This window comes from Schistocerca gregaria, chromosome X (assembly GCF_023897955.1).
Source record: "Schistocerca gregaria isolate iqSchGreg1 chromosome X, iqSchGreg1.2, whole genome shotgun sequence".
NCBI lineage: Eukaryota > Metazoa > Arthropoda > Insecta > Orthoptera > Acrididae > Schistocerca > Schistocerca gregaria.
Window position 1 is genome coordinate 19385866 of NC_064931.1, and position 27175 is coordinate 19413040.

Below are 27175 nucleotides of genomic sequence, written 5' to 3' on the forward strand. Positions count from 1 at the left end.
CCATTATCCCCACTTTGCATACTTCACAGATGTTCTCTCCATCAACAAATACTCTTGGTGAAAAGAATAAAGTGGAGACTGAATTAGCTACAGGTCTCTTAACCTCTCCTCAGAAGAAATGTCAAATAAAGATTCTCATAAGACTGTAAATGCATGCTGGAATAGTGCTCCAGATGGAGCAGGGTTTCAATTACTCTCACATTGTGTCAAATTACTACTATTACATGATAATATGATATACTATAACCAGGACCCCTGCCTTTTGTAGATAATAAAACTTGCACTAAAAACACCATGACTGACAAATTAGTTACTATATAGTCCTTCATTTGAAATTGAAGTACTACTACTCATTATGTTACTATACAAACACCAAAATACATTTCCAGTAGAAGGATGGTGTTAAATTCAATTCGTTAATACTTCCAGAATGAGTACTTAACTCTCCAGATGTGTTCATACTGACTTTAATATAAGAAATGTAAATCATTCCAACTTTGTTTATGAAAAGCAAACCGACACAGAAAGAAAACCATTGGGTAATTATCAGATTTGTGGAATTGCATTTCATTTGGCAAGAATGGGCTAGTGAATCCGCCCACTCCCTCCGATTTTCCTAGGCGATAAACAAAATATGCATCAAAATATTCGGCAGGGTGATGTCTCTTACATGGTAGTGTATTTCTAAATTTACCTAATTTAACTTCTAAAACAGTTTTAAATATGGTACACATGTGGTCATTGATCTATGCCAACCTATCTGTCTCTTCATCGCTGCCTGTCACATTGGCTTCAATACCTGGCCAAATTGTCGTCCTAATACAGGTTTCGGGTTATACTACAGACCAATATCATCTCAACAAAGGAGGGATGAACGTGCAGGCATTATCATATCCCAGTGCTTTATTTACGTAATGAAATACACAATATTAGGGGAATTTAAAAATACAAACTTCTATAAATTTTACAGTTAACCAACGGGTTCTCCCGTAAATTTTTGATCCCTATATGGACGTAAATGTGGCATATCATCAGACTACGTGAGGTCCTCGAAATTACTAATTATAAACACGCAAATGACGGGACAGTCATGCAACACATGTCATCCAATCTACCGTTAACCAACAAAATATTCCATTAGCAAATTTGAATAAAGCTGGCGATGTGGTCAGAATAATAACGTCAAAACAGTGACATACATTAATACTCTTTTAAACGACAAACTTGCAAATGTGAATAAATAGCACAAGTCTTCCGTAGAAGTTCCAAATGTGTCATCCTACTACTAATTATGCATTTACTGGAATGCTCAGCAACTTTAAGACACTGACATACCAAATATGTCAACCCAACCAGCCGTACAGCATAGTATGCAAAACATAATATAAACAAAAGCACAGACCGTTGACGTAACTGCTTGGCTTTCAAAATTAACAGTTTCGAAACAGTATTCTCAATTATAGGCAATGTTGGTTTTACGTGTGCTTAAATTATGATACTACGCCCTATGCTGCAATAAAATAGAACTAAGCTCTTAAACCTCTAGTAAGCCGATACGGAGTGTGTAGGTGAATGCAGATTGTTTCCTACCTTTCATCTACTGCACGGTTGCATGGGTTACTGAGGTTCCACTGATCTAATATCAATACGGCGATTCGGACACATATGCAGTTCATAAAATATTGATGCGTACCACTAGTCCCAAAATAAGGCAATAAACAAACAGTGACGGGGAATTATGCACGCAGCGTTGACTACAAAAACAAAACGTAACAACAACAACTCATTTGTTATTATGTCTGAAATTACTTACCATAGTTTCTCTTTCTCCTCAGTTCAGACATTAGTGCCACATATACTAATTGCGAACACATTATCACACAGTGAGATTTACGATTTCTGCCACACAAACTGTCTTCACATTCCTGTTGCCAGCTTTTGTTAAGTCAGATGTCGCACTTATGGTCGCACGAAATAAACGTCACGTAGTACCACAAACCATATATCACTATGTTCTTTATAAAGATGAGTAACAGTCACAAAGAGATAACCACACTACATTTGCGCAATAACTATACATCCTTTCTCCAAATGGAATCGTCCATTACCGCTACAAACACTGTCAACTACAATGGCTACTACGTTCAATATTCCAAACTCATTAACATCGGAAGAATAAGCAAACAACGAAGGTTTGATTCCACAGACATTACAATCACGTCCCAGAGAAAGTTTGACTAGTTACTAGAAGTTGAAGCTACAAATTTGAATAAAAAATAATGCTACAGTAATTCACAAAAATGTATTTCGGACACTGCAGCTCAGTTTATATACGGTAATTGCAACATTCTTGGAACATTTGGAATTTTTTTTCAGCTAGCATTGTGTTCGACATGTTTTTACATGTTTTCTTTCAGACATTTAAACATTGAAATTCTTCTACGGAATAGAAGGGTTCGTTAGAGAGAAATCTTTTAGTTTGCTTTCAAATTTGATTGGTTGGTTGGTTGATTTGGAAGAGGGAACCAAACAGCAAGGTCTTGGTACGAGCTTTCAAATTTAACATTGCTGATTGTTAGATATTTAATGGCGTCGAGTAAGTGATAAAAAATGTTGGTGGGAGTATTGTAAAAGGCTCTTTGTGCTAATTATTCCTTAGTGTGAAATAGTCGATATCATTTTTTCTTCTGGTATTTTAATTATGTAGATCATTGTAGCTTTTGAAGCGCAGTGGGTTAATTTACAACAAACATAATGTGAGAATAAATATACTGTGAGAGAGTAGTCAAAATACCCAACTTCTTGAACAGATCTCATCCAGATTATCGTGGGTGAGTACTATATATTGTCACAAAAGAAATCGAGTAGCACTGTGGAATAGTGGTCATGAAACTAAATTGTTACATGAAGGGTCCCGACTTCAAAACTCAACGAGACTGTACAGTTTTAATTTCTATATTCGGGTCGAGTACATTCTAGAAGTATACACTCATGTCTAGAATTATTGTACTGGAATGTTCTGTAGCTGTATATATACTGCATGTCTTCTGGCCAGAGGCAGTTCGCTCCGCGCTCTTGTATGTGCAAGTGCTGAATAAACCTTCGTTAAGTGAAGTTAGTGTTCGTCATTCACCTAATTACAGCTTCTTCTACGTGAAATTATTCTGGTATAGGTGCTGGGTATTGGAACTTGTGATAATGCACATTATCGACGACACAGTGGCTCCCATCAGGCCACGACAGAGTCGCCGTTTACGTGGCGAGAAACCCGAGTTCGAGCCAGATTCAACAGTTCGCTGTCTATCGCAGACAGAAGAAGAAGAAGAGGGCGTTACGACGACAGCAACTGTGTGCCACCACATGAAACATCGTTCCGGGTTCTCTGGTGACGATGGCCAAGATCCAAACAAGTGGCTGAAGGTAAATAAGCATATAGCCAAATTTAACAAATGGAATGACAGCGTGTGTTCGGCTCACGTATTTTTCTATTTGGAGGGCACTGCCAATCAATGGTATTGAGATCAACATGGAGAAATTCTCATGTTGGGAAGTATTCCAGGCGGAACAGCGCAAGCATTTCGGCGACACACAACGACAGAAGTGCAAGGCTGAAATAAACGAAAGTGCAGGGCGTAGCGTCTAGGAGAAACTACAGCATCCCACATTCAAGATGTCTTGGAGCTGTGTAAAATAGTGGATCCCAGAATTAAGGAGGAAGATAAGGTTGCACATCTCATGAAGGGTGTTGCTGAGGACATGTATCAAGCCCTACTCCTGAAGGAGTTTTCGACAGCAGACGACTTCATAAAATGGTGCCAGTATATCGAGACAATGCATGAAAAAAGAATTACATGTAAGAAGTTTGAACCGCTTCCAAACGTCGTATCGATGTCTGTGGCGGATTTTACAAGGGTTTTACAAGCGTTCTTCGTAACATAGTAACAAAGGACGTTCAGAAGGCACTTGGATTGCAAAGCGAGCAAAAAAGCGAGACGCATGAACAGGTCATAAGGGAGGAAGTTGAACAGATATTGAACCCCATCTCTCGTCCTTTATGTTCCTTTAAAACGGTGAAAAAATACGAGACCCAGATGGAGTTACATTCCTACAACGCCACATGAGGAACCTGTTTGGGCACCAAGGAAGACTGACGTCTGCAGGACCCAGGATAACCAACCAGTATATTTCCACTGTGAACGCCCGGGACATGTGGTGCACTATTGTCGAGAAAGGTGGCGGATATTTGATGACGCCGACGCCACAAGACGGCAGGCCGATCTTAGCCGACGCCAACTCCGGGACGACGAAGATGAACAAGAAGATGTAGGTGCAGGACGACGTAGGTCAACATCGCTGCAAGCTAGTCGCTGGACACGGTGCTCCCCAACATACATCTCAATGTCTCCATCGTCTTTTAGAAGCTCCAGTCGATCACCTAGCCACAGCAACCTGGAAAACTAAAAGGTGCGACCTTCCTTGGAGGTGAGGCCGTCGAGGAGAAAAATTCTCCGCCATCAATCACTACAAAAATGATAGGAAACTACGTCGATATCCTCATGGATGGCAGACCAGCCCAAGCACTTGTGGACACTGGAGCATCATATTCAGTCATTTCGGAGAAGTACTGTCGCCAGTTGCAGAAAACTGTATTCGTCGACAGCAAAACATCTCTGCTGAAGATGGCTAATGGGAAATATGTAAAACCTACAGGAAGATGTCATTTATTTGAGCATAAGTGGCCACACACAGCCCTTACAATTCATCATCTTACGAGCGCATAGTCATGACGTGATTATAAGAAGGGACTTTTTGAAAGCTTCTCAGGCAATTATATATTGTGGTTGCTCGAAGATTATGCTAGACGAGATGAGATACTGTGGACAGGAAGATGCGCATCCGAGTGTGTGGAGACTACGTGTGCTGGATGAAGTGATCATTCCTGCAGTCAATGCTTGAAAGGTAACTGTCACGTGTCATGCCATGCATCAACAAATGGATCTTGTAGTGGAATGTAAGAGAAGCATACCACTGAAGAATAACTTGGTCATTCCAGCCTCTGTTGTCTGGTTTAAGAACAGATTCGGTGAATTGTGGATAGTTAACTATCGCCGAGAACGGCAGATCCTTCCAAGATGCATGTGCATAGGAAACACTGTGCCGTTAATTGAAGAACAGCTAAGCATCATAGAAACCTCCCATGCCGACTCTGTGGGGGAAATTAGCGCTACCACTATGAGACAAAATCTTCTAGCTCGACTATCACCAGATCTCACTAAGGAACAACAGTAGAAGCTACTTGCCAAACTTCAAGCGTTCTCTGAATGCTTCAATCCACAGGTGAAGCGGAAATCAGACAAATCGATGGTGAAGCACCAGATTAGCACTGGAGACCGTCAACCAATAAGCCAGAGACCATACCGTGTGTCAGCAATGGAAAGTCGAATAAATCGCGACGAGGTAGAGAAAATGATGAAGAATGACAACATTTAGCCTTCGTAGAGCCCTTGGCCGTCACCTGTGGTCCTTGCCAGGAAGAAGGATGGCAGTTGGCGCTTTTGTGTTGATTACAGGAAGCTTAATAAGATTTCCCTGTGGTAAATGGATTGTCAGACCATGATTCACAACTGATTAACTTACAAAACCTAAGAGAGAGTACAGTTCAGAAACCATTAAGTAAAAGTGTAAGGTCGCTAAAGCCGGTATCTATATAACACTTCAGAGAAAGCTTAAGACATGTTAATTGCGGAGATGTATTTAATGAGCCAAATGATAAGTGCAACATATTTCTTGATAAATTTATATCCCTCTTTGAACATTGTTTTTCAAACAAAATTACTAAGTGTAACACCACACACTTTTTAAAGAAACCTTGGATTACTACAGGTATTAAAGTGTCTTCAGAAAGAAAAAGAAAACTGTATGAGACAGCAAGAGCTAGTAAAGATCCAGAAAGAGTTTTACACTATAAAAATTATTGTAATATACTGGGAAAAGTTGTAAGAAAATCAAGAAATATGTATGTTATAGAAGAAATTAACAACTCCAGCAATAAAATCAAATCAGTATGGAATGTTAGAAGGGAGACAGGAAAAGTAGCCACTGGGGTAGGTAGTATTACTGTTAAAGAGAACGAGACCATCCTAACCAACAGTACACAAGTAGTTAATGTATTTAAGAATCATTTCTTAAGTGTAGGAGAAAAAATTGTGAGAACAGCTCAAAAGAAAAAGCTAGGCAGTAAATGGAAGAGCCTGTTTTGAAAAAAATTAGTCAGATTAATTATTAAATCTCTGAAAAATAAATTTCCTGTTGGAGTAGATGACCTCTCTAATAATATATTAAAGCAATGTGAAGCAATTGCAGCTGATGTTCTGAGTCACATATGTAATGCATCACTAACTCAACATGTTTTCCCATACAGGTTCAAATATGCCATTGACAGGCCTCTCTACAAAAAGTTGGACAACACAGATGTAAATAATTATCGGCCAGTATCCTTGCTTACAGTATTCTCAAAAATCTTCGAGAAAGTAATGTACTCAAGAGCCATCTCAACAGTAATGGGATACTTAGTAAATCACAGTTCGGATTTCAAAAATGCTGTGCCACTGAGACCGCAATATACAATTTCACTGTCCACATAATAGAGTCCTTAAATAGAAAACGTCACCAACAGCAATTTTCTGTGACTTGTCCAAAGCATTTGACTGTGTGAACCATGACATTATGTTACAGAAATTACAAGTCTATGGTATAAAAGGAATAGCATATGAGTGGTTTAAATCATACCTACAGAACAGGAAGCAAAATGTTTCCTTATATGAGTCAAGTGATTTAAATAAATTTGCCACTTCATCTAACTGAGTTGAAATTACATTAGGTGTTCCACAGGGCCTCCTTCTGTTCTTGATATATGCGAACGACCTCTCTTCCTATCTGAAACAGGAAGCTGAACTGACACTATTTGCTGATGATACAAGCATCATTATTAATCCAGTAGAAGAAAGTCCAATTGAAAATGCTATAAATAAATGGTTTTCTGCAAATGGGCTTGCTCTAAGCTTTGAAAAAACACACCACATCCAATTTTCTGCTGCAAAAGTACAATTCCTTCAATAAATATAACACATCAACAGAAGTCAGTAGACAGGGTAGAGCATACTAAGTTTTGGAGTGTACATATAGATGAGAATCTTAATTGGAAAATTCATATTTTGGGTCTCCTAAAGCGACTAGGTACAGCAACTTTTGCGATCAGTATAACTGCTAATTTTGAGGATACAGAAATTAGTAAGCTAATATACTTTGCATACTTTCACTCTCTGATGTCATATGGAATAATATTTTGGGGTAACTCAACATTTAGACAAAAATATTCACTGCTCAATAGAAAGTGGTTAGAATAATGTGTGGGGTTCATAGTCATGCATCTTCTAGGCATCTTTTTAAAAGATTGGGAATTCTTACAACAGCCTCACAATACATCTACTCACTAATGAAACTTGTTCTCAATAACATGGACCAGTTTAAAAACAACAGTGATATTCATGATTATAATACCAGAAAAAATAAAGACTTACACTATCCTTTGCTCAATGTATCTTTGGCACTGAAAGGGTAAAATATGCTGCTATAAAAATTTTCGACAAATTGCCATATGAAATAAGGTGTATGACAGACAGATGTAACAGCTTCAAAAATAAATTGAAATCATATCCCCTTGACAACTCATTCTATACCATAGATGAATTCTTGAATAGCAATAAATAAATCTATAAATATATATATATTAGAAAATTTTGTTTCATATGTGCATTTCTTGTGCACTTGTCACGTTCCACATCATAAAGGCTACCGTACCGTGCAATTGATCAATTGAACACGCTACCAACTAACTAACTAAAGAGGACGTTTACCCTCTTCCACGAATTGATGATACACTAGGTGGTCGTAAGGGGGCTAAGTTTTTCTCAACCATGGACATGTGCTCAGGATATTGGCAAATCGAAGTAGATGAGCCTGATTGTGAGAAAACTGCATTCATCACCCGCGAGGGCCTGTATGAGTTTAAGGTAATGCTGTTTGGTTTGTGTAATGCACCAGCAACTTTTGAACGGATGATGGATAATGTTCTAACGCACCTGAAGTTGACAATGTGTCTTTTTTATGTAGATGACATTATAGTGTTCAAAATATGGTTCAAATGGCTCTGAGCACTATGGGACTTAACAGCTGAGGTCATCAGTTTAGAACTACTTAAACCTAACTAACCTAAGGACATACACACATCCATGCCCAAGGCAGGACTCTAACCTGCGACCGTAGCGGTCGCGAGGTTCGAGACTGAAGCACCTAGAACCGCTCAGCCACTCTGTCCGGCCATTATAATGTTCTCAGAGACGTCTGATGAACTCGTAAAAAGAATAAGAGCCGTTCTTAATTGTCTCCAACAAGGCGAACTGAAACTTGATCCAAGAAAGCGTCTCTTTGGAGCAAAATAAGTCAAAGTACTTAGATACCTTCTGTCAAACGAAGGTATGCGGCCAGACCCAGAAAAGGTGAGATCTATAACGGAATTTCCTATTCCTGGACAGATTAGAGATGTGAGAAGCTTCCTTGGATTATGTTCTTACTACCACCGTTTTATCAAAGACTTTTGTATCAAAGCCAGGCCACTCCAAGAGCTGTTGAAAGCTGATACTAAATTTATCTGGGGTGGTGCTCAACAAGATTCTTTTGATGTGCAGCGAAAAGCTCTGACGATTGACCCTGTACTTGGTCTGTATGATGAGAGAGCACCTACAGAACTACACACAGATGCCAGTGGGTATGGGCTCCATGCTGTTCTGGTGCAACTTTCAGATGGAAAAGAGAAGGTTATAGCCTATACTTCTAGGAGACTTACAAAAGCCGAGAGAAACTACTGAACTACAGAAAGAGAATATCTTGCTGTGATCTGGGCCATGTTCAGATGTCAACAGTATCTAAATGGAAGGCTGTTCACAGTTGTTACAGACTATCATTCGCTTTGTTGGTTGCCAGGTCTTAAGGATCCAACAGGACGACTCGCCAGGTGGGCACTACGTCTTCAGGAGTGCGACATTACCATAGTGTACAATAGCGGAAGAAAACTCCAAGATGATGACTGTCTCTCAAGAAACCCTGTGCAAGACCATCAAGACTTTGATGAAGATAGTAACTATCTCAGTGCACTCCAGGATCTCTCTGCTGAGCAGAAGAAGGACGCCAAGATATTTCAAATTATACTTGCCTTAAATCGGTCATTGGATGTGAAAGGACAATTTAAGGTAGTTAATGGATTACGTTCCAAGAAAAACTTTGATCCGTTTGGAAAGAGATGGCAACCAGTGCTTCCTAAACACATGAGATTAGATGTTCTACAGAAATACCATGACACACCTGAGGTCGGACATGTCGGTTTTTATTAACACATGCGATAGAATACGCAAAATTTTTCTGGCCAGGTTTATTTAGGAGTGTCTGTCTCTATGTGTCACACAGTAGAGAGTGCCAGAGGAGAAAGGCAGTTCCTCAGAAACAACCTGGCCGACTCATGCCAATTCCACCAGCCGAAATGCCTTACCAGCATGTTGGGGTTGATCTCCTCAGAAGTTTTCCAATGTTTCCTAGTGGCAGTAGATGGATTATTGTTTGCACTGATTATCTGACATGCTATGCCATTACAAATGTATTGTACTGAATGCATTGTACTAAAACACGATTCCCCAAGGTCGTTAATTACGGATCGAGGGAAAGTTCTTCAATCGAATCTTGTGACAGAGATAAACCATCAGCGGAACATTACTCATAACATGAAGACTTCCTACCATCCGCAAACTAACGGGCTTACTGAATGCCTTAATAAGACCTTGGCCAACATGCTATCAATGTTGAGCAGAGCAACTGGGATGAGGTGCTACCTTTAGTGACGTTTGCCTACAACACCGCCAAAAAAGACACCACAGGATTTATGCCATTTACCCTGGTGCATGGGCGTGAGGCGACTAAGACGATGGACACTGTGTTTCCGTTACATTCTGATGATGTGGATGACGACTACATCGTCAGGTGTTAACCAGAACTGAGGAAGCTCTTCAGCTAGCTCGACTGCGCACACTGCAGGCTCAAGGAAACGATCGCCGGAGGTATGACGTGAGCCACTGCCCTGTTGTCTACCAGCCTGGTGACCTCGTCTGGACCTTTACTCCTGCTCTCTGAGAAGCTTCTTAGGCGTTACTTTGGACCTCATAAGGTTGTAAGACGTTTGTCTGTTGTTACTTATGAAGTTGAAGATTTTGACCCCAACACAAGACGACGAAAGATCAGAGATACGGTCTAAGTCTTTCGAATGAAGCCCTATAAGGGTCCTGCAACCCAGGGAAAATTCGAAGCCCTAGCGACAGGCAACAAGCGGAAAGGTAACGAAGGGCGTAGAGGCAAAGGAAGTTCTAAGAAGATCACCGCCAGGGCAAGAATCAATCATCGGGAGTCGGAGTATGCAGGACCGATGGCTCGTTCACTGACTAGGATGATGTAACACCTAGACACTGTTCTCTTAAGGAGACAGCATTGTGCGAGCAGAAGCCGAGTTGCACTGTGGTGTAACGGTTATGATACTAAGCTGTTGCATGAAGGGTCCTGAGTTAAAAACTCACGTATCTTGTACAATTTTAATTTCTATATTTGAGTCCAGTACATTCTAGAAGTATCCACTAATGTCTAGAATTATTGTATTGGAATGTTCTGTAGCTGTATATACACTATACGTGTTCTGGGCAGTTTGCAGGCAGTTTGCTCCGCGCTCTTGTATGTGTAAGTGCTGAATAAACCTTCGTTAAATGAAGATAGTGTTCGTCATTCATCTAATTACACCTTCTTCTAAGTGACATTATTATTCTTAACAGTACGTTTTTAACCAATGAAGATTTTATTTCTTAAATCTGAGTTACCTCACAACATTATTTCATATGGTATCACTGAATGAAAATACGCAAAATATGTTAACTGCTGATATGTCCCTCCTTGAGATTTTCAAAGATCACAAGTGCAAATGTGGTTGAACTATGTTGTTTTAGGAGTTCAAAAACGCGTTATTGAAGTTTAAATTCTCATCACTTTCGATTATCCACGCTAGTTACTGTTTCCTCCACTTGTTACACTTATTGTTGGTGTAGTACCTCTGTATGTACGAACTGAATAAATTGAGTCTTTTTGGAACTGAGAGTAAGACCATTCATACACAATCCCTCAATAATACCCTTAAGAACATTAGTTATCATTTCCTCTATATTTGTATCAATTACAATACTAGAGTCATCTGAAAAAAGAACTATGCAGCTTGTATATTAGAGTGAAGGTAATTTACATACATGACAAAGAATAGGGCGTAAGATTCAGTCTTGTGGAAACCCATAACTGATTTTTTCCACATTCAGAAGAATCTCCCATCTTACACTGTTTTCTTATTAAGTACAGCTATATGCATTGTTTTGGTTAGGTGTGACATCGTCCATTTGTTTGTTATACCACCACTTCGATACAATGTCACTTTATCTAGGAGGCTACTTTGATCAACACTGCCAAATGCATTAGATGGTTCACGCAACAACCACTCAAGGATTAGGACTTACATCTGTTCCAACTAACCAACTGTGGTCTATATGGCAGTATGAAAAGCGATTTGTGATTCTGGGGCATGTGGCCCGCATATCGCCAATCCCTTCAGTCTTTATTGCCAGTAGATGAATCCTGTTCTTGCTGCTGCTTTTTTTTATTCAAGCGGCTCTTCATTTGGCCTCATGAAGCTATGTGGACCTCTTTTCAGACTAACCTGTCACTCAAAACATCTGAGGAGGCACTTTGAAGTGAAAACAAGTCCTTCCACACCAAATGCAGTGATGCTGACCATTCAGATACGGAGGCAGTGTTTCACTGAGGATATTATTGTTGCTCAGGTGGGATACTACTCTAGAATAGAGCACATTCTGAAAAATTTTGGGAAATGGTATCAGTAGTGAAAGAGGTTATTAGTTATTGACTTTTCTCCTTTTACCTTTTTTGTAATGGAGTGGTAGTGCTTGTATTTATTTTTCGAATCTATAGCATATAGTGTTCGTATAGATAAAAAAAGGCCTATTGTCAGACCATATTATCCAAACACAAATTCTAATAATAACTGACATTGAGTAACTCAATGTTCAGCTTGTCAGTTTGAGCAGGAGTAAGTATGTCTGAAAATAATGGGAAAGTATACGTCTTGTACAAAATTATTGGAAAATTAAAAAAGACAAGCAACTTACTTTTGATTTGTTTTGATTCAAACTGATTTGTGTATCATGTACTGTTTTGTAGTCTATCATCATCATCAATGAACATGTAATTACACAAATGGTTTATTTGTAACTTTATACTTACATAAATATAGCTTGTCTTTCACCACTAGTATACTTATATTTTTATTTATTTTTGGTCCAATAAGTCATCTTAGTATACTGTTTGTACATATGATATAGCAAATGTCCAAAATAAAGCATAAAATATATATTGTAGTATTTAATAACTCAGATTACATGTTCTACACTGTCAATGTAGATAGTAATATAAATTTAATATAAAGTGAACATAATATAAATTGATAATTAATTAAAATATTTTGGCGAATTATATTTACTCAGCAAGATGCTCCAAAAGTACAGAGACATAGCAGAAGCACTGGTCAAACAAGAACTGTGTCTACTTTATTTGAAACATATTTAATCAGTATGCACACAACAGCATGTGTAGCTTATAGATTCCAAAACATAGTATGTAAAAATATGATTTTCCAGTATTCATACCTCGTGTACTGTTTGTGTTAAACATGTTGGGTCACATGTTCTGGATAGCCACTGGGCTATGGACCACTTGTATATCATCGGAAGAATCATCTAAGTGTCACTCTCCTACTGTATAGGGCCAAAGTATGAATATTACACACCTCTTCCTGATGTAGGAAATCGGTTGGTTCTTTTTGCAATTGATGCAATCTATGGTATGCTTGATGAGATTTATAAAGGCAACATTAGTTCATGGACAGTTCCTGGGATAACCCTATAAAAAGGGTTTCTTATATATTTTCACCATCACTAGCATCCAGCCGAGGATTTCAAGACGGCTATGCAGAGCAAATGGCTCAAAGCTTTACGATATATACCTAAAAGTCCGATTTCAAACAACGTTGAAAGTTTCTTGATAGCTTTATCCGTTTTCAAAATACATATGTTCAGAGTTACAATACTTCTACATGTAAGACCCGGCATGAGGCGAAAATGTATACAAAGTGACGAAGCACAGAGAAATATACTGTAAAGTGTCTCCATTATCATTTGGGAACCCCATATTGTAGTACTGATGCACACGAAAAATATTTTTTCATGTAAAATCTGATCTGAGGTGTAAAAGTAGTTTCACACAAGTAGACCATCTAAATTTCACATTTCTTTTCATATGAGTAACCTGCCCTGCTGCAGCAGGGAAAATAAGGGAACCAGCGGAAAAATGCTCCTATGAGAGCACAAAAATGAGGATATGTTCTTGTTTATTTAAAAGACTCTGACTGAAAAGTGGGGTACCAGCTGCCGCATTCAACCTCCACCAGCACATTAAAAAAATTCCCAGTACTTTTGGTATGAGAACATATTTGCGCTTTCTTATACTGTGAAAGAAGGAGACACTGGCAGTGGCAAACAGGCAGAAAAGTAGTAAATAGTAGAAGATAGTAGACATTGGGGTGTGTTATACAAAGAGCAAAGGAGACAATCGTGGGGTGGGGGGTAGGGGTGGGGGGAAATAGAGACAAAGAGGAAGTGGAAGTGAGTGAGAGACAGATTATATGACAATGGCAACAAGGAATAGAGAGATAGTTACAGTGAGAAGCGACAGCAGCAGGAGGAAGGAAGAAATGAGGTATTAGCTGTAAGGGAGAGCAAGATCCAGACAGTGACAGTGAGAGGAGACTATAGTAGTAGGGCAGAGCAGAGGGGACTGTGGCTGTGACACAGGAGACACTGACAGAGGAACACAAAGAGATGACTATGAGTTGGGCTGAATGAGTGAGTGAGCAACGCCCACTGGGTGAGGATGAGAATGAGCGACTTACAGTGATGGACCAGTGGGTGTGAGTGAATTACAGTTAGGGAAGCTTGTGGGAGTTTGAGGTGAGTTATATGTTACAAATCGTGAATATCTTTACATCCCAAAATTTCCTGGAAAATGATTGAAAGTCCCTTTTTAGTCAGAGTCTTTTGATAAACAGGAACATATCCTCATTTTTTGTGCTTCAATAGGAGTATTTTCCCACTGGTGTCGGTATGGATGTTAAGCAATACTACATGTGTTTATGCCTGTATGGTACATTCTTCTTCTGCATATATTTGTACTTCACATGTAGGTTAAATTCATGGTTAGTTACATATGAGTGCAAGTCATACTTAGGTCTGAAGACTTCTTCCCATGTCACAAACCTTCACTTTATTCTGAATGATTTTACGGTCCTTATGGGATACTGGCAAAGAAAGTTTGTTCATCCATCGTGATTGTATATCACTAATGAAGTGCAACTCGCACTTTAGGCGAGAATTCTAACAGTATATGGAAGTGTATTCAGTTTTTTATTTAGACTGCTAAGGTATATCTCCCACTCCATATCCTTATGATTATCTATGCCTAAAGGTTTTGCATCACTCACCTATGAGACTTTTCCCCTCTACGATAAATGCAAGTTTGCTGCATGGAGATTTTTTGTAGTGTAAAAGTTACCTATCTACATTTCTTCAGAATTTACGTTGATCCTGTCAGTCCTGGACCACTGTGTGAATGTTTGCATTATTAATGTTGCAGCTTCCTACAGACTTTGCTCATTGTTGTTCATTTAAAATATTCTGCTGGCCATTAAAACCGCATCACCAGGGAGGATTACAAATAAGGAAATAGTACTTGTTCTATAGATCATATTTATGATGAACATTATGATGTAGAATGTGCCAATAAAATAAACATACGAAACGAACTAAAATATTTAGATGGCTATATGCAAGCCATTTGACTAATTACGTCTATCCCAGAATTCCTTTATAGTGTAGGAGTTGTTAAGAGAAAACATCTTTAATCTACATTTGAAAACATTTCTGCTATTTGTTAATCATTTCATCACAAAGACATCCATGTCGCGAATGTGGTGTTATATAGAAAAATATACATCAGGGCAATTATGCCATATGATCTATCAATTTATTTTACCAATTTCTGTGAGAAAGAGAGATGTATTAAAGACTGAGGCAGATTATTAGTTCTCCTTCAAGTATACAGTCTAGTAGGCAAAATACACGATTGAATTTATTGGTGATTTGGGGGAATACTGGCTGCAAAATTTCATATATAGAGCTGCCATCTCTGGCAGCAATAGTGGCTTTAACCTGGTTCGGTACTGCGCTAAACTCAGCTAGGATGATGCATACGGATATGTAATTCCACACTGCTTCGACTCAGCGCCAGAGTTCATCAATTATAGCGGCTGGAGAGTGGTGTCATACAGTCTCGCCGCAATCAGTGACAATATGTTTCAGTCAGTGAAAGATCTAGAGAACATTCTGGCTAGGAAAACAGTGAAACTATCTCTGTATAAAAACAGATCAGGGCAACACAGACAAGCAGTCTTGTGTTATTTCTCTGAAAGATAATGTCCTAGACACCTCTTAGATAGGGCACATCCACTTACCTTTACACATCATAATAGTAATGTCTGCTATCTGAATTACTGGCAACGCAAACCAGCAATGATCATTATGTGTGTGCAATATATTCCATAACATAACGGCAGCTGTTGGGACCATATGATGATGACTAGTGACAGGATTATATGCCTCATAAAAATCTTAAAATATGCATGCAAATATGCATGAAAAATGCTTACAATGCACGAAAAGTGTGGAAATATACAGGATCAAATAATTAAAAAAAACATGTTAGTTACTGCCTGCATTATATCTCAAAGTCGAGCCTATGCATATCAGTTACGAGGAAGAGGGCAAGCCTCGCGAAAAATTGGTACATTTAGAACGCTAATATAATTTTCTGAAAACCTTCCGGAAGAGGTTAGAAAGGGTGCCTTTGTGGGATTATTTTCTAAAAATTTGCAAAATGGGGACGCATATCGCGTTTCAAGAATTGTTTCCTATTTGCTAATGTTGTCGGTAACAAGCAGATGCGATGTGAGTGAGTCGCAGCGAAACAGTCTATATGCACAGGTCTAACTTCGAGATATATCGCACGCAGAGGGGCATGCTCAAAAACTCCGTAATAATTTATTTAAAAAACAACATACAATCATGAATTATTTTGAAAAGCATTAACTTTTTATCAATACTATTGGACCAAAGCATCATTTACAAGTTATTTTACATTTTTCTACTATTGTAAACATAAACAGTCAAGTACTGTTCTAAATGTTCTGTACTAAGATTGTGTCTTCGATCACTTGAAACATTTGTATAAGCACAAACGGACCATTTTATATCAGCTGAGGTAACTGGGCAGTATTTGAATTTGTGTTCTATGTTGGCACCTGTTGCTTCTGGTAAAAGTCCACCCATCCCATTAATAAAACTATCAATTTGGAACAAGGGTTCAAAGCCTGGGTTATTGTTTAAAATGTTTTCAAACTTTTCTTTAAGCTTTCTTGGAAATGCCTCTGGCAATGAGGAGTTCACTAGAATAATTTTATTCATTAACTGAACAGATTCATTCAACTCCAAACCTTGAGTTTCAAGGTTTTTAATACTTGCAAGTATATGGAGAAAATGAGAGCTAATCACAGCAATGCCTTTTTTAATACTGGAATCATTAAGAGCTTCTTTGCACTGGCAAACTGCCAAAGCCTCTGCACTATCAAAGTCGTTTCTACCTCTCTAATGGCCTCGAAATGTTCATTGTAAAACAACACAGATTCAACCTACAAACTCCAACGAGTTACAACTAGTTCGAGAGGTAAAGGCACATTTGGTAGTTTTTCTTTGTAGGTGTTGATGTGAGCAGGAGCCTTTAGCAACACTTTCTTTGTGGATGAAATCAGTTTATTTATAATCACAAATGTGGAACGTGCGTCTTCAGCAAGGTGATGTACTCCATGAGCAAAGCACATCACATGAATCAAATTGGGATAAAATACTCAGATGGCTTTCCCTGCTTTGATCATGTAGGGAGCAGCATCTGAAATAAACACCAACGCCCTTTCATCTGCAGAAGATTGTAGGAATATTTTTCTAATACCCTCATTCACAAATCTGGTGATCGTAGAATGATTTACTTTTTCAAGTTCTTTGAAGGTCACTAAATAGAAGAAAAAGGCTCTTCTTTTAAAGCACCAACAATTAAATTTGCAATGTAATGGCCACTAATGACTGTAGTTTCGCCAACTGAAATCTAGATAATGCTGACCTTCAGTTCACCGCGTATTTCTTCCAAAAGATTTACGTAAATTGTAGGTATGTAATTTTTACGCAATGTTGATTCATCTGGTATATTTTGATTTAAGCAATGTTTGCGCAGGATAGGGTTTGTAAGTTTGCGAAGAGAAATATTGCTTGCAATCAATGCTTCACATAGATCCATGTTAAACCGGCTTTTTTGGTTATCTTTGGACAAATGCCTGCCACTGCAACTTGCTGCTGTCACAAGTTATTGCCATGGTCCTTTCTTCTGCATTCCTGCGATATGAGGACTTGCCTTAACGTGCTGGTTTGTTTGAAACTTTTTTTGCTCCACACGTTTTTCTCACAAACTCGACAGTATAAAACAAATCTCTCACATGTAAATGTTCTTGGATGTTCAGCCAAACACTAAACGACGTTTCTGTTTTCGGGCAGCATGGCGCACAACACGGTACACACTACACGTCGTAAACACGTTTAACTGAGTACAAGTAAAGAGAAAACTAAACTGAAACAATGGAAGTGAGACTAAAAGCTTGCGTAGTTTAATTTAATTGTTGCCGATGCTTACGGCATGACAACGGAGAGGATTAACCGAGAGTGCGGGTGCAGGAGCATTGACTCTGTCTGCTTGTTCCTGTTCCTCTTCTGTAATGATTTCGCTAGGTAGTGGCCTTTCGGTTAGTGATAGCTCTGACGTCATAAATGTTGTACAATACTTTAAAAATCAAGTAAATAACCTGAAACGTTTCTAGCATGTCAGGAGTAATACTAAATCAATATGTGTTGAATATCAGTTCAATAACTTTAACCATTTTCGAAATTTGGACATTTTTCTGTAAAAATGATTGGCGGAACAGAAATGAGCTAGAAACTTAAAAATTTATATTAAGATTCCTTTTTCATAATAATTTAGTAGAAACAGTATTCTGGATCTCACAAATTAAAATTTTAGTTGAAATTCATGATTTTCTGGTTTTTGTCTTAAAAATCAAGGAAGCAAGATAGAATAAGTAGGCGATTAAATAAAGCTAGGATGTTTAAATTTAAGTAGAAGGGGATCCGCTATAATCATAAAGATGTGAGAGGTTTCAACTATAAAACTATAGCGATAGTGTATCTCCAAAGGACAAGTTCAGAGCTCGTCTACTGCGTGTAGTGTAATTAAATTAATTCTCTCGCCCAAAATATTTGACTTAGCCATGTCAGACTTTTATTAGGATTACTTACCTATGTGCTGATTGCACATTTAAATTGAGAGCTTCATCGGTCATCAGCAAAGGAAACAATGATTTATTCAGTAACTTAAAGTGGTGCATTACTAGCCCAGCGGCTAGTCGGGAGAGCGGATTTGATCAGGCGTTCCCTTAGCCGTCAGAACCGTGGCTTTATATACACTCCTGGAAATGGAAAAAAGAATACATTGACACCGGTGTGTCAGACCCACCATACTTGCTCCGGACACTGCGAGAGGGCTGTACAAGCAATGATCACACGCACGGCATAGCGGACACACAAGGAACCGCGGTGTTCGCCGTCGAATGGCGCTAGCTGCGCAGCATTTGTGCACCGCCGCCGTCAGTGTCAGCCAGTTTGCCGTGGCATATGGAGCTCCTTCGCAGTCTTTAACACTGGTAGCATGCCGCGACAACGTGGATGTGAACCGTATATGCAGTTGACAGACTTTGAGGGAGGGCGTATAGTGGGCATGCGGGAGGCCGGGTGGACGTACCGCCGAATTGCTCAACACGTGGGGCGTGAGGTCTCCACAGTACATCGATGTTGTCGCCAGTGCTCGGCGGAAGGTGCACGTGCCCGTCGAGCTGGGACCGGACCGCAGCAACCCACGGATGCACGCCAAGACCGTAGGACTCTACGCAGTGCCGTAGGGGACCGCACCGCCACTTCCCAGCAAATTAGGGACACTGTTGCTCCTGGGGTATCGGCGAGGACCATTCGCAACCGTCTCCATGAAGCTGGGCTACGGTCCCGCACACCGTTAGGCCGTCTTCCGCTCACGCCCCAACATCGTGCAGCCCACCTCCAGTGGTGTCGCGACAGTCGTGAATGGAGAGACGAATGGAGACGTGTCGTCTTCAGCGATTAGAGTCGCTTCTGCCTTGGTGCCAATGATGGTCGTATGCGTGTTTGGCGCCGTGCAGGTGAGCGCCACAATCAGGACTGAATACGACCGAGGCACACAGGGCCAACACCCGGCATCATGGTGTGGGGAGCGATCTCCTACACTGGCCGTACACGTCTGGTGATCGTCGAGGGGACACTGAATACTGCACGGTACATCCAAACCGTCATCGAACCCATCGTTCTACCATTCCTAGACCGGCAAGGGAACTTGCTGTTCCAACAGGACAATGCACGTCCACATGTATCCCGTGCCACCCAACGTGCTCTAGAAGGTGTAAGTCAACTACCCTGGCCAGCAAGATCTCCGGATCTGTCCCCCCTTGAGCATGTTTGGGACTGGATGAAGCGTCGTCTCACGTGGTCTGCACGTCCAGCAAGAACGCTGGTCCAACTGAGGCGCCAGGTGGAAATGGCATGGCAAGCCGTTCCACAGGACTACATCCAGCATCTCTACGATCGTCTCCATGGGAGAATAGCAGCCTGCATTGCTGCGAAATGTTGATATACACTGTACTAGTGCCGACATTTTGCATGCTCTGTTGCCTGTGTCTATGTGCCTGTGGTTCTGTCAGTGTGATCATGTGATGTATCTGACCCCAGGAATGTGTCAATAAAGTTTCCCCTTCCTGGGACAATGAATTCACGGTGTTCTTATTTCAATTTCCACGAGTGTATAAGAACGCTGCGCAGGAGAGAAAGGCCCCAGTTCTCTCCAGACGCTGATTAGCCAATATTGTAGTTAGAGATCCAGCATTGAGAATGGCAAACAACAGCATAAATAATAGGAACATTGCATACGCAATTATTTCCAACTGCATCCCCATAAGTTGTCCATATATTTTCTATTGAGAACTTATATAGGGATCACGCTAGCAGTGAGAGTACCCCAACATCGCATAGACAGTTCATAGAGACACATGCCATGTGTGAACGACCATTATCCTGTTGAAAAGTGGCAGGACAATACTGTTGCATGAGGGGTAACACCTGAGCATGCAGGGTGTCCGTGACATACCTAGTACCTACAGAATCCCCTCAGTCACAATCAGCTGTGACTTGAAGCCATACCTGATGGTTCCTCACATCATGGCGCCAGGAGTTACACTGCTGTGCCTCTCCTAAACATTGGAATAATGGGACATGTCCCAGGTCGCCATCCCATTCACAACAATGACCATTAGGGATAAAACGGATCTCTAACTCATTGTCGAACACGACAAGGATCTATTCATCAGCAATTCATGCTTCCCACCCATGACAGCACTAAAAACACCGCCGTCTGCGTTGTGAAGTTAATGGCAGTCTACATATGGGACAGCAATTCCCTAGACCGGTTGCTGCTAATCTCTAAAAGGTGGTGGAATATGACACAAAATGTTGGAGAGAATCCATCACAGTACTTGTTCTCAGATGACAGGCACAGATGTGAAAAGTGTACCATGTGCTTGGTGCACAACAGGGCAATCCCCCAGTTTGAATGTTAGACGTGGTCTGCTGGATACTTGACACCGAATATCCTTGCCCTCACATTTCCATTCAGTCCAACTTTGTGACATTGTCACATATGAATACCCCACCAATCTGGATATTGCGTGAATCTATTAGTTAGTCAAATGGGAGCCAACAATGAGGCCCCTTTCAAACGCTTCTCAGTTGCTGATAACGCTTTATCACTTGAGTATACAGCTTTTCTGTCGCCTCCACAGTGATCACTCATTGTTTGATGCAGTTCATTTCCCTGATATGCCCTACTAAACACGCTAATAACACTAAACATGAACAATACTAATGCCCTCTTGTGGCAGTTCCACGTGTCACAGGAACTGCAACTTTATCATTTACATACCTGCTAATGGTGTGTACATGCACGAAGTTGCAGTAACATTAAACCAAGTCTTCTGGGAGCTTTGATTTTTTTGTCAAGCAGTGCAATTCTTGTGACTAATTACTGGTGTCTGACCAACCAGCTGCCCATTAACAAAACAGGAACAGAATACCTGAGAAGATTGTGAAATTATTTGGACTCATGACCGAGAAAAGACTGTCATGAGGTGGAGAAACAAAAAGCTTAAGCAGCAAACTAGCAAGAGCATAATTTTTATTCTGTGAATTAAGGCAAAATATCAGTAAAAATATGCTAGTATGCACTTATTATCTATTCTTCCATTCATAACTGCAGTATGGAACACTGCTGTCAGGAAATTAATCAGTGAGCTTACATTTTCCTACAGCAGAAGGAAGCCATTACATATATTATAGGTTGGCCTCCCAGAGACACCTGTAGAACTCAGATCAGATACCTTACCACGACTGTTCCCGGCCTTTCCATCAATACTTCTTCAATGTAAAAATGTGCACAAACTTAGACGAAGGAATAATGTTCATTCTCTCAAGGAAGTCATATTATAGAACTATAGTATTATCGGTTTTCTTACATATGTAACAACCCTAAAAATGTAGCCTAAATTCTTCCACAAATTGTCAAAAACAGCTATTTTGGGCCTATTACACGAGTTTAAAAACGACTTAGAAACTTGGTTACAAGAATAAAAAGGCTCTTAGAAATGTTCAGAATTTAACTGTATGTATAAATTAATTTGCGATGTGGATGTAAAATGACTTTCCACATCTTTATGATCTATCATGCAAAATGACACCTTGGAACATGAAACTAACTAACAAACTAAATCTGTAATCATATTTGTGGAAAGTGGTGTTTAAAGGTCAATTCACACCGCACCAGACATCAGCGGATTCTCATGTCACATTTAGGACACTCTCATGTCAGACTATATTCACATTGGACATCACACCATTTTACTTAGCACAATACTGAATGGTGAAAGTAGGGCTATGGGGTACAATCCATGACACAAAAAGTGAGATTATAGTATCGGAATTGAGGAACTATCAACAATGAAGTTCATTAGGGGCCAAAGCAAATTCTGCAAATCTGTGGTAAACTGCTTAGTCGTCGTCCCCCCCGATGTACGGTGCATTTTTCGCGCTCCCCGCGCTGCTACTCTGCCCTGCTTTCTCACTTGTTGTGTTGCCGCAATAATTGAACCTTCTACTATAATTTACTCGGAAAAATATTAATACAAATCACACATGTTATTGATATCATTTTGAATGACAACACTTTTCTTGGCTCTTTAAGATAATTCGCAAAATTTCTTCGTACACTCTATAAAATCTGTGTTTTGGATTCAGCTCTGGTGGGGTGAGTGCTTTATTATTTAAAAGTTGAATACTATTTTTGTTTTCACTTGTTCAATAATATTTATTTACAATTGGTTTACACTAAATTTCAGTAGGATTACAAGAATATCATTGCACAGTGTTAGATTTAAAAAGTCTTTTGTGTATGGTAAATCATGAAGCAAGGAGAGGCACAAAGTGTCGTATTGCATTCCTAAAAACACGTTTTAGTCTGCTTCTGCTTCTTCTGCGCTTTAGACAACGTAAGTTCTGTAGCTGCTCCACTCGTCAGGTAGGTGAGGCCCTGCTGTCAGTCTCGAGGGACGTTCTGATCTTTTTCCTCTGCTAGATCTTCTTTATTCTACTTTATATTTTTCCAGGATTCCCTGTATGACTCCCATTTGAAAGTTGATGTAGCTAATTTTCCCTACAAATTTCTTATATAAGCAATAAGTGTTGAAAAGGGACATGTCCACGATGTGAATAAACATCTTGCAACACAGATTAGTGGATTTTCTGATGCTTTCCACGGTCTTTATTACCATGTCACTTTTATATATAGATCCGATTGATTTATTGTAGTCTAATACTACTGAAGGTTTCAATTGCTTCGACCCTGTTTTGACGATCCATCTTCGATGTTTCCACCATTTCTGTAGAGTGGACTGTCGAAAGCATTAATAGGCCAACATCTTTTTTGTCACGCCATTTTAGTGCAACAGAAATTCCGAGAGTAAACTCTCCTTTCTTTAGTTTCTCAGGCATGTTAGGCATATCTTTTCTTGTGTGGCTAACTGTACCACAAACATTTGTTGCCCGGTCATAAAACCAAGAAAACAGAGCAGAACTTGTATACCAACTGTCACAGAACAGTGTGTGTCCCTTCTGTAAATATGGCTCTACCAAAGTAGCTACAACATTTTCTGAGATACCGAGATCATAGTTTTCAATATCTATATGTGAGCCACAGCAGATAATAAAATCTAAAATATAATTTGTGTGAACATCGCAATTAAGGAAATTCTTTATCCTAAAACGGCTACGATTAGCAGATATATACTGTTTGATTTTTAGCCTTCCTTTGAATAATAGCAGACTTTCATCTATGCAAAACTTTTCATAAGGATAGAAATTTACCTTATATTGCTTTCTAAAGTGGCCAATTACACGCTGTAGCTTGTACAAACACCGTAGTAATTGTCGTGAGGCTTTTCATTATTGGCGAAATGTAAAAACCGCAAGATATGTTGAAATCGGTCTCTAGGTAGCAATTTAGAAAATATTGATGTTTGAATAACTGGGTTCTCAGACCAATATTCAGCCAGCCTCAATTTCGTTACTCTTGTCGTGATAAACATAGTGGCAATATATATGTAAATATCGTTTACATTCACGTCACACCATACTCCTTGGATCATTTCTGGAACGCGACCAGCAGCCACCATTTGAGAAAAATATCTGTTAGTTTCTTCAGACAAAACGTTTATGACATCCGTGCTAAAGAACAACTGAAAGAAACTGAGCATGCTGTCATTGTTTACGATACCACCAGAAGTAGCTGCATCAAACGCGTGTTTCTTCGAATTCAAGTTGCAATTTCCACGTTATTTTGGTCATGTTCTGCGGTTCTTATGCATCTTCATCTATCTCACTATCTGTAGATTCGTCTTCTGTGCATAAATCCAAGTCTGGGGACGTCAATGGAACAGCTGGAATAGCACGTGTACCTGATGTAGAAGCAGCTACAATAGGTGTTTCATGTTCATCGTCACATTCGGATGATGATTCGCTTTCATCTTCAAAGTCACTACCCAGCATGAGAGAAAGAGCTTCCTCCAAAGTATATCGCTTATATGCCATATCATTTCTGGTAGAAACTAACTGGGGTTAACAACACATAACTTCAGATTAGAAGCCGGCCGCTGTGACCGAACGGTTCTAGGCGCTTCGGTCCGGAATATCGCGGCTGCTGCGGTCGCAGGTTAGAATCCTGCCTCGGGCGTGGATGTGTGTGATGCCCTTAGATTAGTTAGGTTTAAGTAGTTCTAAGTCAAGGGGACTGAGGACCTCAGATGTTAAGTCCCATAGTGCTTAGAGACATTTGAATCACTAATCAGATTAGAAACACGGCGGGAAATGATCAGTGCAACTCGGCGCTTTGAAACTGAATGCGACTGCCATCTAGTGACTCTGTTGTTACCTACAGATTTCGATGATGATGATGATGATGATGATGATGATGATGATGATGCTTGGTTTGTGGGACTCTCAACTGCGCGGTCATCAGCGCCCATACAAAGTCCCAATTGTTACACAGTCCAGTTTCTTTTCACAATCCAATCTAGTCACTCTCACAAATGATGATGATGATGATGATGAAATGATGAGGACAACACAAAAGCCCAGTCCCTGGGCAGAGAAAACCCCAACCCGGCTGTGAATTGAACCCAGGACCCTGTTGACATATTTTGAACAAAGCCGCTACATGGTGCATAGGTCAAACTTCCACACAAGTCGAGTGTAGTGAAGCGGAGAAATATGACGTGAGGCTGAACTGCTACCACAGTCCACAGACTGGAAGCACGGACCGCACTCGACTGCTGCAGCTTCCCACCGGCTGGGCGGTACATTCGCTCCCGACTTTTACAGAAGTACACCGTTGCGAAAGGTTAGGAGTGAAACATTCCGAAATATCAACATTTATTTGCTAACGAAAATATACAGCTCATACAAACACATCAAATAATAATTGCAAGGGAATAAATATAGCCTGTTTATCTAACACATTATTTTTTGCATAGTAAACGACGTCATAAAAATGTACTTTTTGTGGTGTTACCGTCAGACACCACACTTGCTAGGTGGTAGCCTTTAAATCGGCCGCGCTCCGGTAGTATACGTCGGACCCGCGTGTCGCCACTATTAGTGATTGCAGACCGAGCACCGCCACACGGCAGGTCTAGAGAGACTTCCTAGCACTCGCCCCAGTTGTACAGCCGACTTTGCTAGCGATGGTTCACTGACTTCTACACTCTCATTTGCCGAGACGATAGTTAGCATAGCCTTCAGCTATGTCATTTGCTACGACCTAGCAAGGCGCCATTATCAGTACTATTGATACACTCCTGGAAATTGAAATAAGAACACTGTGAATTCATTGTCCCAGGAAGGGGAAATTTTATTGACACATTCCTGGGGTCAGATACATCACATGATCACACTGACAGAACCACAGGCACATAGACACAGGCAACAGAGCATGCACAATGTCGGCACTAGTACAGTGTATATCCCCCTTTCGCAGCAATGCAGGCTGCTATCCTCCCATGGAGACGATCGTAGAGATGCTGGATGTAGTCCTGTGGAACGGCTTGCCATGCCATTTCCACCTGGCGCCTCAGTTGGACCAGCGTTCGTGCTGGACGTGCAGACCGCGTGAGACGACGCTTCATCCAGTCCCAAACATGCTCAATGGGGGACAGATCCGGAGATCTTGCTGGCCAGGATAGTTGACTTACACCTTCTAGAGCACGTTGGGTGGCACGGGATACATGCGGACGTGCATTGTCCTGTTGGAACCGCAAGTTCCCTTGCCGGTCTAGGAATGGTAGAACGATGGGTTCGATGACGGTTTGGATGTACCGTGCACTATTCAGTGTCCCCTCGACGATCACCAGAGGTGTACGGCCAGTGTAGGAGATCGCTCCCCACACCATGATGCCGGGTGTTGGCCCTGTGTGCCTCGGTCGTATGCAGTCCTGATTGTGGCGCTCACCTGCACGGCGCCAAACACGCATACGACCATCATTGGCACCAAGGCAGAAGCGACTCTAATCGCTGAAGACGACACGTCTCCATTCGTCCCTCCATCCACGCCTGTCGCGACACCACTGGAGGTGGGCTGCACGATGTTGGGGCGTCAGCGGAAGACGGCCTATCAGTATGCGGGACCTAGCCCAGCTTCATGGAGACGGTTGCGAATGGTCCTCGCCGATACCCCAGGAGCAACATTGTCCCTAATTTGCTGGGAAGTGGCGGTGCGGTCCCCTACGGCACTGCGTAGGATCCTACGGTCTTGGCGTGCATCCGTGCGTTGCTGCGGTCCGGTTCCAGGTCGACGGGCACGTGCACCTTCCGCCGACCACTGGCGACAACATCGATGTACTGTGGAGACCTCATGCCCCACGTGTTGAGCAATTCGGCGGTACGTCCACCCGGCCTCCCGCATGCCCACTATACGCCCTCGCTCAAAGTCCGTCAACTGCACATACGGTTCACGTCCACGTTGTCGCGGCATGCTACCAGTGTTAAAGACTGCGATGGAGCTCCGTATGCCACGGCAA

The 27175-nt window shown here is 40.8% G+C and overlaps 1 protein-coding gene across 4 annotated transcripts in view; it reads right to left on the reverse strand.

The window, feature by feature from the left end:
• LOC126298485 (uncharacterized) overlaps positions 1 to 2177 on the reverse strand; it is a 55688-nt gene extending 53511 nt beyond the window's left edge. The window contains exon 1 of one of the 4 annotated variants that reach the window (XM_049989821.1): positions 1814 to 2177. The gene's annotated coding sequence lies outside the window, so the exon portion shown is untranslated. The remainder of the gene's footprint in view (positions 1 to 1813) is intronic. The other 3 variants (XM_049989819.1, XM_049989820.1, XM_049989822.1) reach the window with 3 other exon arrangements.
• Positions 2178 to 27175: the final 24998 nt, after the last annotated feature.